General features: G+C 43.9%; 1 protein-coding gene across 2 annotated transcripts in view; it reads left to right on the top strand.

The window, feature by feature from the left end:
* The window catches only part of Ldlrad3 (low density lipoprotein receptor class A domain containing 3), a 253,943-nt gene that overhangs the window by 68,143 nt on the left and 172,302 nt on the right, over positions 1-13,498 (top strand). The window contains exon 1 of one of the 2 annotated variants that reach the window (XM_013145941.2): positions 13,245-13,334. The exons of the other annotated variant lie outside the window; for it this stretch is intronic. The gene's annotated coding sequence lies outside the window, so the exon portion shown is untranslated. Of the gene's footprint in view, positions 1-13,244; positions 13,335-13,498 lie in introns of those variants that run through there. 2 annotated transcript variants of the gene reach the window in all.

Genomic DNA, 13,498 nt, shown 5'->3' on the forward strand with positions numbered 1-13,498 from the left:
ACATCTGGGTTTTATATAATAGTAACTTTTTAATAGTGAATAATAATACCTTTAAGAAATGAGCCCTTGTTAATCTTATGGCCTCTCTCTGCATACTGTCGTAAAATATGTGAAAATCTTGAAGCTTCCATTGAATTTATAGTACTCCCCCTCTTAAAAGGTTTGCTGGTATGTCTGATGTGCAGTGAGACTTCTGATGATTTTAGGCCTGGGACTGTGTAGTTCCGATAGCAAGAAAGACTCAACTACACTTTCATTCCTCTGGGAACTTATCCAAGCTATATGCAGCAATTTCTGTTTTGTAGATGAGGAAACTGAGGTACCAGTGGTTAAAGTTATTTATTACCCAAGGTTGGAAGGAATGGAATAGGAATGCATAATTCATGGGCTCTAGTGCTGATTGGAATTGAAAAGAGCTGTCCAGTGCCTGTTTAACTTTTTAAACCTTCGCTGTTTTTTGGACAGCGTAAGCGACCCTCTAAAATCTGGGAAACTCAGACAGGTTCATGCACACAGAGTCATCCCTTTGATTTTTACCAAATCTGACAAGTCTCTTGCAAAGGTAAATTGCCCACTGCAGAGCTCCAAAAGCTGTGATGGCTCGGACATGCATGGTAAAACACAGCTTCCAACAGTAAATACTGCTTCCTTCTGTCACTTGCTAGATGTAGCAGCATCCTTTGCTTAAGACGTCAGCTAATTCCTCCTGATGGTGGGCCTGTCCTCAGCTCAGCGTGAGCAGAGACTGTGAGAGCAGGACGGCCAGTTTAATGGATTAAGCTACTTAAGAAAATTTAAAAAGACACCCCAGTTAGTATGCATCCCTTGCTTTGCTTGGCGCTCACAGGCCGGTGTTTTTGATTTCTCTGGCGGAGTTCCTGGCCTAATTGGAAATGATAAGCCAAACAGTTGTTCATTTGCTGAGACATGATGGAAGATTGTGGATAATCGAAGTGACCCTGAGAGGCTCTTGAATCCATAGGGAGGGGGAGGCAGATCCGAGTCTTGGCCCTTTGGAGATACTTCCTCCTGCTGGAGGGGGAGTGGGACCCACTGTCCCATCAAATGACAGAAGGAGGCCAGAAGTGAGTGTCCCCTGGGGCCAGCAGCCTGGCTTCTTTGGCCAGTCCCAGACAGCCTTCTGACAAGCTGGTGATCTCTGGCTCCTCTCATCCCACCTGCCTTGAAGGAATGTTTCTTTGGCTCTTTAGAAGAAGATCTGAGTGTAAACCCCATGCAGATGAAATATATGCCTTGTGGTCAAACGATATGATGAATGTTTACTTTTTAAAAAGTTCATTATTGTTAAAGACCCATTGCCATTAGTCTCCCTCAGAATACTCCCCCTGGCTTCAAACATGCTTGTCCTGTCATCCTTGCCACTTTCCAAAGCAGTTCGGAAAGTCCTCTTTAACAAACGTTCTGTTATGACTGCTTTGATGGCCTCAATTGACTCATGGGGTTTACCTGTCGGGGACATTTTGACTTTGGGGAAGAGCCAGAAGAAGTTGCATGGTGCCAGACCTGGTGGAAAAGGTGGGTGAGGACTCGCTGTGATGTTTTTACATACCTGCCTTTCTGCTGGAAGGCCCTGGGCAGTAGCATCTGCTGTATTTTTGACCATACCATTTAAACACATGAAAGGGGACTTCCAAAAGTGCCACTTCTTTGGTTTAGAAAGTGGCAGGAATGTTGGGATAAGTGTGTGCAGAGCAAAGGGAGGATTTGGAGGGGTATTAATGGCATTGCATGTTCACCTTATAATGAGATCACCCATGTGTTATCTAGGATGGACAGGTGGTATGTGTTGGTCTGCTGTAGGGACCAGTTGTGTGACCTCAGAACCAAAGAATGAACACAATGAGAATTAAAAAGGTACGTGGACATCATCTAGCAGTGCCTTTATTGGACCACAGGGAAACTGAGAACCAGAGGGGTGGTGAAGCAGTTTCCTCCAGATCGTGTTGGCGAGTCTGATGTGTCTTTTTTGATCTTCTGTGTAACCTCATTGGGAGGATGGGTTCTGTTTATGGTTTAGCTGCTGTTAGAAATTCCTAGGAATGATCTTTGGGAAGCTCACTTGGGAATCATTGAGCTGAGGTGATTACGTTAGAAAGCCAAGATTTGCTTTGTGAGTTTCTTACCTGTATCTGTAGACCCTGGAGTCTGTCCCATTGTTTGCTTTCCTGGATCTGCATGCCTACTAGGTCACAGCCAGCCAGCCCCAATTCCTGCTGGCCTCCCACTCTGCCTGGCTGGGTTCTCTCTAGAAAGACAGAGAGGAAAGGGAACCAGCCTTCTCAGTACCATTCATAGTATGGGCACGGCAAGGAGAGTCCATGACCGTGTACAGAGGGAAGGAAGGAGAGACAACTGCTAGTAATATTTATTAAACTCTAAGATATGTGCCTACTTGTTATCCTTCTGTTTTTGTTTGCTGTCTCTGTCTCTCTGTCTCTCTGACTCTCTCTTACATATCCCTGTCCCTCAGCAACATTGCCAGAGGGGTAAGGTGGAGGGGTAGGGCTCACAGTCTGATTTTCATTCCTCCCCACTCCATACTTCTTAATGCAAAAGCTAGAGGCCTTACTTAGCTTACTTGGTGACTTAAAGCCTGTCTGCCCCAGGAGCTCCTTCACTGAGCACCACCGGCCCTGCCTCCATACAGGGGTGAGGAGGCAGATGTGGGGAGTGGGGCTGCTATTCTAGGGAAGAGAGCTTTGCTGTGGCTTTTCCAACCCTGGCTTCTCAGGGAGTCAGTATTTAGAGTGTCTGGCTTGCTGGTTAGGCCTTGCTATTTTTGTTTTTGGAATGCTATGGTTTAATAAGTTGGTTGGATGAATCCATCTTATATGTTTATTTTTCCTCCACAATTAGCTTGTACGCTGCAACTGTTGCTGCCTTTCAGAAAATGAAAAGAATTCACACAAGACCGAGTCCCCCAATGAATGCTCTTGCATTTGTTCTTTTCCACTGTGAACACTTGGCTTCTTTTATCTCTTATTCCTTTATAGTTGAGGGAGTTTTTGAAGCTTATAACATTAGTGGTAAATGGTTCCATATGTCTTTTATAGATTTTTCTAAACTGCTATCATAACTTTTCTTTTTCTTTCTTTTTTCCTCTATTGTGGTACTGGGGATTGAACCAAGGACCTTTGCACTGAACTACATTCTCAGTGGATTTTATTTTGAGACAGGAGATTGCTAAATTGCTAAGTTGCCCAGGCTGGCCTAATATTCATGGTCCCCTTGTCCCAGGGTCCCACAGTTCTGGGATTCCAGGCGTGCACCCCCACACTCAGCTATAACTTTTATTCTTTCTAATGAGTCTCTTAATGAAACCTCTCTTTAAAGAAAAAAGAAAAGTCACCAAGAATAACACCAAACAAGCCTGTGTGCCTACCAGGTCCACTGTATTCTAATCTTTTGCTATGCTTGTTTTAAATTGTTTAAAGACAGATTTCTTATAGTCAAGGTTCAGTGTTACCCTCTCTGGTCTCATTGGCGAGAGGTGACCATTGTCCTGAATTTGGTATTTATCGTTCCATATATTTCAACGTGAAGGTATCCATTAAAAGAGTGTGGTTTCTAGCTTCATGTAGGTGATATCCTGCAACTTGCTTTTGACTTGTCACCAGGTTTCAAAGTATCCATGGTGACTTGTGGCACTCTGGGTCATTCATTGAAAATCTTGGGTTCCATTCCATTGTGTGCCATTCATTTTTCCTTCTTTCTCCTTTTGATGTACATTTAGTTTGCCTTTACAGTTTTATGTGATGTCAGTGTCACAGTGAACTTCTCTTGCTGTCATCCTGTGTACAGAGCATGTTTGTCCCCAGCCAAGGCTGGGTCTCAAAGAGGACTGACAGGGTCAGAGTTTGTGAGCCATCTCAACTCCATCAGAAGCTGCCTAGTGGCTCTTCAGAGTTTCTTCACCCTGTGAAACATGAGAGTTCCTGTTCTTCTTCATCTTCTTGCCACTTGAGAATGTCAGGCTTCAAATTTTTACAAGTAACGGGTGTGAAAGAGAGCTTCCTTGCTCCATTAATCACTCTTTGATTACAAGTGAGGCTAAGTACATATTAAGTGCTATTCGAGTTTCTTCATCAGTGGAAGTACCTGTTCCTGTGGTTGTCCATTTTTTTCTGTTGGATTGCTTGTGTTTTCTTGTGTAGCTTTGTAAGAAACTTGCAGATGTGGACACTTTGTGGGTTGTATCTGTGGCAGCTGTCATCTTCTAGGAAACACATGTCTTTGACTTTTGTTTATAGCATCTATTGATTACCAGCAGTTTCACTTTTTAATGGAGTTGTATTTATCAGTCTTTTCCTTTATGCTCAGGGCTTTTGTTGAGTCTTATTTCAGAAATCTTTCCTGAGCTCATAAAGATATGCTTCAAGATCATTTTACTTTACTGGCCTCTTCCCTGGTTGGCATTGGTATTTTCCACATACGCCCTGCCAGAGAGCATCTGTTTGGAGCCGAAGGTTGGCTCCAGAGTGTTTGCCAGTGACTGTGGGAATGGTTGCACTATTCCTGGGCGTTTCGGCTGAACTTGGGCTGCAGCACAATCCTCCTCCTTGACCCTGAGCTGTTTCTGAGAGCTACTGAAGTGCTGTGTTGATTGGCCCTCTTTTAAGCCTAGCTTATCGCCAGCCTGATGAAACTGGTCATAAAGCTATCCCCTTTCCTCCCCTTCAGTTTAGCTTCACTGCTGTCCTGCTGTGGTTGCTGCTGGGAGCTGGAAATGTGGAAGTCTTGGGGCCAGGTTGGGGTGGGTACTGCTCTAAGTTCTCCCCTATTCCTGATACTCACCTTGCCCTTGGGGAGGATATGGGCGCCATTGAAGAGAAGGCAGTAGGGGACCCGCAGAAACTCTTTGCTTCCATGCTGCTCTTTCTGGAAACTTTAACACATTCTGCAGACCCAACCTCACTGATCTGCTTTTTTCCTCTGTTCTGGTTTCTTCTTTGCAGTACTGTGGATTGAACTCAGAGCCTTCACATTCACTTAAATTCTCAACCCATTTTAGTTTTTATTTTGAGACAGTCTCACCAAGTTGGTAAGTTGCTGAGGTTGAGCTTGTGATCCTTCTCTTTGCCCCCAGTGATGGAATTACGGACAGGCATCAGAACCATTGTGTTTTTTAAAAGAGAAGTGCCCCCCACCATTTTTTCCCTCCTTTCAATTGCCTCCTCAGTGATTCCCCTGTGCTGCTATTTCTGGAACTGTGGTCATCTTTATCTCTCTCTAGAATATTCTTCATCACTCTTTGTAGAGTTGGTTTGGTGGTAATGAATTCAGTTGTTCTTTTTCATGGAAGTATCTTATTTCTCCATTAACAGTGAAAGATAAAAAAAAAAAAATGAAGCAGAATAAAGCCAATCAAAATAAAACAAAGAAAGTGATATAAGACTACAAGACAAGATAACAAGAAATCACCAGTGGCTACCATCATGCCTCTTACTATCTTCAGTATAGCCACCCATACCATAAGACAATAAAATCAAACAAACCAGAATAAAACCAAACCAAAAAACAATGAAAACTATACAGGACTTCAAAGTAAGGTAGTAGGAAATTAATAATGGCTACCACTTTCCCTTATTAGATGTTTCTTCCCCTTTTACTTTCTCAATATGTATTATACATTTTGGATCCCACTAACTCCTTCAGTTTTTTATGCTAGGGAGTCAACATGATGTTCACCCATGTGAATCCAAACCATTTCACCCATGAGCATGATCTCAAGTTGCATCTATTTACTTATAAGAGCCTTGAGATGATCCTTCTTTATAGATGAGTAGTTTTACATTCTAGAAAAATACCGTATCTGTCTTATCCATTCTGCTGTTTATGGGTAAGTTAACCCTGCTTTTTTCTGGGTCTTGTTTCATGGAGCATTTTCTTCTGTCCTCTGACCTTCAGTCCATGAATCTCCTTTCAAGTCAAATGTGTTTCTTGCATACAGCATATTGATGGTCCTGTCTCCCAGTCTATTCTTTGAAGCCATCTACTTTAATGCTTATGGCCAACATGCACTGTTCATCTCCACCATGCTATCCTGCTGCAGCTGGCCCCCTGCTTTTTCCCTCATTTCAGTTGGCTGCCCTGCTTGACAGTCTCCCTGTGCTGCTATTCCTGGAAATATGGTCATCTTTATTGCTGTCTAGAATATCCTTCGGCATCCTTTGTAGCATTGGTTTGGTGGTCATGAATAAAATTAATTTATTCATTAATTTTGAAAGATAGTTTTTCAGGATACATCAATCTGGGTTGGGAGTTGTTTTCTTTCAGGCCGAAACACTTCACTCCAAGTTCTTTTTGACTTGATGATTTGTGTTGAGAAGTCTGCTGTGACTCTGATGCATTTTCCTTTATAGGTGATCTGTCTTTTTTCTAAGTCTTTAATATTCTATTCTTGTGCTGAGTTTCTGAGATCTTAATTATTATATGTCTGGGTATTTATTTTGATTATGGCTAGTTGGAGTTCTTTATGCCTCATTTATCTGTATGTTATGTCCTTTACCCCTGCTTGGGAAGTTTTCTGTTATTACTTCTGTAAATAGTCTTTTTATGTCATTTGTGTTGACCTCTGCTTTTGTGCTGAACCACTCTTAAATTATTTTTCTTTACATTGAGTTGTTATATCCTGGTTCCTTGTTATTTTAAAAAGATCTTTCCTTTCATAATTGCTAGGTCTTGTCTTCACAGTCTAAAAGTCTATCTTCAGTTTCTTTTAAGTGGTTTTGACAGCTTTCAGTGGAATCTGTCTCATGGATTGTAATTCTTTCCTAGATTGTTCATGCAAGGGTTCCATCTTTTTCTATGTTCCTCTTTTTAATCTATGTCTTCTTTAGATATGTTTAGCAATTCTTTTATTGTTTGTAAGTTCTCCTTTTACCAGAGATTATTACTTCTGATCTGATTACTTTTACAGTCTCATGAAGTTATTTCTTTACTTCAGTTGCTATCCTTTCAGAAGTTTTGGGTGTGCAATTTCCAATTTCTTCTATGTCTTTGTCTCCTACACTGCTTCTGTGTGAGCTGGAGGTCTGAGATTGCCATTTGCTCCTTTTCCTTGACACTCTCCTGGATTACTCCACATGAGCCAGTTGTGAGTCCCAGGTGCTTCCTGCATTTGCTACCTTCTGTGGTATAGGGAATGGGCCAGGCACCTAGATTTCTCCTGACTTAGGTTCCTGGGAAGGTGATTGGGTGTAGGCAAGTTTGTCCAGACACGTGCAGCTACACCAAGACTCCCCTGATGGCAGCAGGTGTGCAGTTAGCTGGCTGCTTTTCCTGGCCTGCACTGGTTACCAGTCCCCAGTGATGAGGTGGCTGGTGGGCGCATGGGGGTGTGGCTGGTTTGTTCTTCCAGTGTAGGCTGGCTACTGTTCCCTGATCATGATGGTTGCTGCCCTTCATTGTGTTTTGAACACAAAATATATAAATGGGCTCAAGGCAAGTTTAGATAAATTCTCAGAATTTAAGAGAGCTGGAACTCAAAGGGTACTTAGGGATCAACAGGCTGTGTTCTCCACCCATTCAATCATCCTTCATTTATGGAGCCTCTGCAGGTGCCTGGTCTCCATGGTTGATAAGACACAGTGGCAGCAGGACAGCCACGGTCCCTTACATGATGAGTAGATCAACCAGTGAGTGGTAGGCTCATTCCAGTGTGCAGGGTGTGGTCAGATAGTGAGGAAGAGCCTTGGGACTGGACACTGTTGTTTCTTATTTCTCAAAGATCTACTGCTTATGGCACAAGAATTGGTTGACAAGTGGACCACTGCCAGACCACCACCTGTTTTTAGACACCCCACAAGCTAAGAATGGCTTTCATATGTTTGAATGGTCAGGGAAAAAATCTCTACTATTTGCAGTAGATTTTGATGATAGGGAACACTAACTTTGAACCTCCACTAAGAAAAATGCTAATTATCACCCCTTGAAAGAAGTTCACTTTGCTTCTTGACAGCCCTGTATTATAGAGAACTTTACTTAGTTATGATGAAAATATTTTGAATTTTGTCAATAAGCATTTTGTGGAATTATTAGTTTTTCTCTTATGTAGCTACCTCCATGGTATCTTTTGTGAGGCTTCTTGGCCTGCATAGCAGGTGTGTTTACTCTCTAGCTGTTTGCTGATGTGTTCTAGCTGTGTGACCTTGGGCAAGTTTCTTCCTTGCTATCTTTCTCCTTGTTTGAAAATGGGCAGGGCAGCTGGGCATGGTGGCTCATGCCTGTAATTCCAGCACTCAGGAAGCTGAGACAGGGGGATTGCTGTGAGTTCAAGGCCAGCCTGGGCTACAAAATGAGTTGAAGGTCACCCTGAACTGCATAGCAGGACCCTATCTCAAAAAGAGCCCCCCCCCCCAAATGCAGAGTGTCTGTTTCATGGGGCTGTTACAAGAAATGACAGAGAACTGATGTTAAATTCCTGCCGTGTTTCAAGTGTTTTGATAGTCCTTAGAACTTCCCTGGTGAAGAGTTGATAGTAATCAGCTGGTTGAGGGCTGTAAAAGGGAGCCTGAGGGGGGATGGGAACAGTTGGGCAGGGCTCATCGACCTGGAGGTCGATGTCCTAATGAACAGCATCTTCTAGTGCTTCTGGCAGGCCCTGAACTGGGGACCTTGGTCTCCCAGGGGCTGTGTCCTTATGGCTCTGTAGATCCTCACTACATTAACATCACCCTGACATAATTTGCCTCATGAAATGCAATGAAGCATAACTAAAAAAATATAAGTAGCAGCTTCAGACCCTTAATGAGGCTATAAATACAGGAGAAAAATAATTTATAAAGCTATCTTCTGGTGAAAAACAGTCCTTTTCCTAGACCTCTTTGCTTGCCTCATTAATACTAGCCATTGGCTCCCTTTGCTAACTTGTTTTATAGGAAGGAAACAAAGAATTTATCATTTCGTAATGTTCGCTTCATCTCACTTTGTGAGAGAGACACAGCAAAAGCTATGTGATTTGCTGAAATTAGCTGGACAGCTAGGCTCGCTCACTATCACTAGGGTGGCTTGTTCCATCCATAAATTGTTCATGCTGTGAAATTTTCTTCAGGGTTGTGGATGGTGAGAATATGAAATCTGTAAATATCAGGGGTCAGCATTCGTGGTCTGAACCCGGGGTCATTTTATATCTTCTCAGTAATTTCTACAGGTTATAGCTTCCTTGAACAGGGTGGGCAAACCGAGGTAGGAATTAGTGGAAGGAGCTCACAACTCAGTGCAGACTGAGCTGCTGACATATGTAGACTCATGTGTTTAGAACCAAAGGTGCATCTTTGCCCCAGACTCCAACATCTTCATGTGACTCCTTCCTTCTTGCTGACAGCCTGAATGCTCCCCATAGCTGAGGTCTAGCATGGAGTAATTTGTTTGATGAGAACAGAATGGCTCTGGAAAAAATTAACGGGACAGGTGTCTCTGGTTCTGTTCCATATCGATGGCACCATTTGGATCAGTCTAGAGTCGAAGGGACGTTTGGGGATTTTCTGGGGATGTTCACAAACAAATCATGTAGACCGGCACACTTGATGGCCTTAGCTGTGCCTGCACATGGACTGTGTATGTGTGTGTGCATACATGCATGCATGTGTGTGTGTTTCAAAAAGCAAGTCACAGGGAAAACAGGTTTCTTTCACTGGCCTTGTAACACTATGGATGTTGGCTTCGGGCCCTGGGAAAGGTTGTTCATTCTTTGGAGAGGTTTTAGGGAAGATCTATTTGAGACCTGCAAATAGAATGTTAAGCCTCACGTGTTTTTGCATGCCGGTTTGTTTGTATGTCTTGCTCTACCACTCACTGAGTTTACAGACCCTATTGTCAGGGAGCAGAGAATGAGAATGAAGACTGTGGGGCAGAAATCTGAAAACAGGGCCTGTCAGTGGCTTGCAGATGTCAGTTCCATAGAGTAGCAAGACGGGCTTTCCCGAGGGATAGAAGGGAGATGAGCAGAGGGAGAGAATCCAGAGGACTCCAGCTAGTGGTGTAGAATTCCCATTTTTTGGCTGGAAAAGTCTGCATTGCTGATGCTGTTCCAAAATGATTCTGATGGAGCACAGCAGTGGTGGGAATTTTGTAGCTGCCCCATTTTGGTCTTCTTGTCAGAAGTGGATGCCAGAGGTTTTGGAAGAAGCTGCTAAAGTGGGCTTTTTGCCTTTGTCCAATGAGGGAGGACTTAGATTTTCCTTTTTTCTCCTCATTCTTGGTACAGGTGGTATAGTTATTTTAAGGAAGTGATATGATGCAGTGAAAATGGGCAACTCTTTTTATTTTTCAGCTTAATGAAAAAAAGAAAAAGGAGGAGGAGAGATTCCAGCTAGCCAGCTTTGTGCTAATTCTTATCTGTTTTGGATTTTAAATGTGTCCCATGACACTGAGATGGGATAAATATTTCAGCCACTAGAAAGCCCTGCTGTTGGGTTAAAAAGATTTCTAACCTCTTTTAAAGCAGGCAGAGTAGTAATTTACTTGGACAAGTCCAGGCACCCTTATGTCCCCCAATTTTAATCACATGTGTACACATCCCACTCACATACTCACATAAGGGGATGGGGCAAGGGTGAAACTTCTGAGAAAAAGTCAGGGGGTAGGGAATAAGTTAGTAATGCAACACTTGGTTTTCAGATGGTCACAGATGTTATCGGGAACCATGGAGTAACAACAGGTGCCTGAGATACAGCTAAATGACACAGGGCTTCTCTGCCTTCAGGGAGCATTCCATGTTGTGGGCAGACCTGAAAGCATAAATTAAGATAAAGGAAAACACAGGAATTGACCAAGATTGAAAGATAAGGGAACCAGCTTTAGCTTGGGTGTCCATGCAGGGACCCAGAGCTACTGACTTAAACTGGGGTGTAAAGGGCCTGCATTAGCAGGCTGGATTAGACTGCTGGAGTTCTTGGAGCTTATACAACGGGAGCTGATTGGCTCACAGCTTTGGAGATGGGGAGCCTGAGATCAAGACGGTGGTGTTGGTTTCTTTTGGGGCCTCTGTCCTGGCTTCTAAATGGTGTCTGTCTCTTCCCTGTGTGTGTTCACCCGGTCTTCCCTCTGTGCCTGTTGGTGTCTTAATATTTCTCATAAGGACATCAGTCATACTGAGCTAGAGACCACTCTGATGACCTTTCCTATCCTTTCACTTCCTTGCCTCTCTACAGGTCCTGTCTCTCAATAGGAAGTAATGGGGCTTAGGATTTTCACATATACATTTTGGGGGCATGAAATCAAGAATAGTGAGAGGTCCACAAGCAGCATGTTTGGAGGCCTCAACAGCAAAGGAAGACATTGATATGATCAAGGAAAACGTTGCAGAAGAAGTTGCAGAAATGGGCAGGGTTGGATCAAGCTGGACTTTGCAAACGATGACCAGAGTTTTAGGTTTCTCCTAAGGGCACAGCGAAACTATCAGTTACATTAAAAAAAAAAAAATCTGTCTGTGTGAAGAGGAGCTGGAAGGATGAGAAGTAGCAATCAGCATGTTAGTTAAAGCGAGATGTTTCCCTTCCTCCAGTGCTGTTGACATTTGGGGCTGAGTGAGTCTGCTGTGGGGCCATCCTGTGCTCTGTAGGGCGCTCAGCAGCATTCTTGGCCTTTACCTCCTGAATGCGAGTCCCACCTCATCCCATCATGACTACTGGAAATGGTGCCTTAGATTGAGTGGTACCAGTTTAGTGAGGCAAATTAGATGGCATTGAGGAAAAGTTTTGAAGACAGAATTAACTAGATTGAACTTCTCTTTGCTTGGTTTTCTCTAATGTTTTTAAGTTGGATGGGGTTGTCACTTCCCTGAAGCACCAGGCTGCACACCTCTGCATGCATAATGGAGTTGCTCAGAAGCCTGGAAAGAATTCGCCATTCTGTTATCACTCAGTGGGCAGGGCCACCTGTGTGTAACGGACATAGTATTTAGTCTTTGCGTCCTCCCATTCATTTGTCAAGTGCATGTGCTCGGCAGCCTTATTGACTCTCAGAGCAAACACTTTGCAGTCTAATCGGGCCAATTTTCTGGCTCCGGAAATCTGTTTATCAGAACAAGATATCACAGTTGTAGTGACTTTTCCAGGGCTTTGCCTTCCAGGAGCTTAGCTCTACAAAAGCAAGCGTCAGTGATTTCCAAGCAAAACAGAGTGTCAGTTCTGCATTCCATAGCCCCAAAGAGTTCCCTGCTTGCCGGTGGTGACGCCCGGAGCAGTTGTTCTGGAACAGCTGGAGTGTGTGGGTGTCCTGGGCAGAGCACTTGGTGTCTGGCTCAGATTCTGCACCTGGCTGTCCTTTCTAGGCCCCTCCCTGTTATACCGACTCCAACATCATGGCAGCATTTGCCTGGAAATAGTGAAGCATTTGCTGTTCATCTTGGGGTTGATGGTGACTCTGGAATCATTTCGGAGGGAGTCTGATAATTGATTACTGATGTCTGATTGGGTTTGTAGAATTGGAGAAATGGTAGTGCAATACATTTGCAGTTCCTAAGAGTTAGAGTTGCATGCTTTTCTGATGGAGACCCTTCACCTGCTGGAGTGGGCCTTCCTGCCCACTCTTCTGCCCATCTCTTAACTGACACTGATTCCTAGGCCTGTGGAGCCTTCCCTTTTGTGTCTGTGTGTCCATCAACCTCCGCTGTAAATGCTACCTCTCTCCTGGAGTCAGTCTTGATTCTCTTGAATTTTGACTAGTGAGCGCTGGGCAGACTTCGACGGCTTTTTAAAGTAATGAAATGTCACGATCGATGTGCTGTTTAGAAAGATCTTTCTGGTCATGAGAAGGGAGAATGAATTGGAATAGGGCAAGATGGGAGGCAGGGAGACCAAGCTGGCAGGTTGTGGCAGACCGTACCGTCACTTAGAGGTGGCAGCCACTTGAATTAAAGTTGGTGCTGTAGTGATAGAGACTTGATGACCAGCCATTTGTAGGGGTGACGGAGTAAGAAGGAACCAGAGAGATTTCTAAGGTTCTGACATGAGTGGTGGGGCGGAACAGAGCCCCTTGCTGTAGCTCCTCTTCTCAGTCCTCCAGGGAGTTGTGTGTGTCGGCTCACTTCAGCAGGACGCCCTGCGTGTGTGCTGCAGATCAGCCTAGCACGGCAGATGGTCTACCAGGAATATCCGTGACATGAGTGCTAGCGTGATGCTGTTTTCCTGTGTCTGTTCCCATTGGCCATTGCCTGCTTGTTCCAGTTATAAATTATTTTTAGTATCACCCTGATAGTAGCATCAGACTATATTCTTCTCTGTACTTGGAGAAGCCAAGGAATACTCCAGAGGGAAGGCCATGGAGAAGTTGCTCACCGAAGGATATATAGGGATTTTCTAGGAGACCCAGTGAGTGAAAGGGTTTCCTGGGGAGAAGAACTGGAAGATGGAAAGGATAGTGGCAAGAAAGGGATGTGATGAGGGGTTTTGAATATTGAGATTTAAACATGCTTCTACATGGCAAATCTTGAGAAAGAAGAGACTGGACTCCTCATGTTCTCTTACCCCCAGGC

This window comes from Cavia porcellus, unplaced genomic scaffold (assembly GCF_034190915.1).
Source record: "Cavia porcellus strain 051 isolate PalLab524CR breed Dunkin Hartley unplaced genomic scaffold, mCavPor4.1 scaffold_17, whole genome shotgun sequence".
NCBI lineage: Eukaryota > Metazoa > Chordata > Mammalia > Rodentia > Caviidae > Cavia > Cavia porcellus.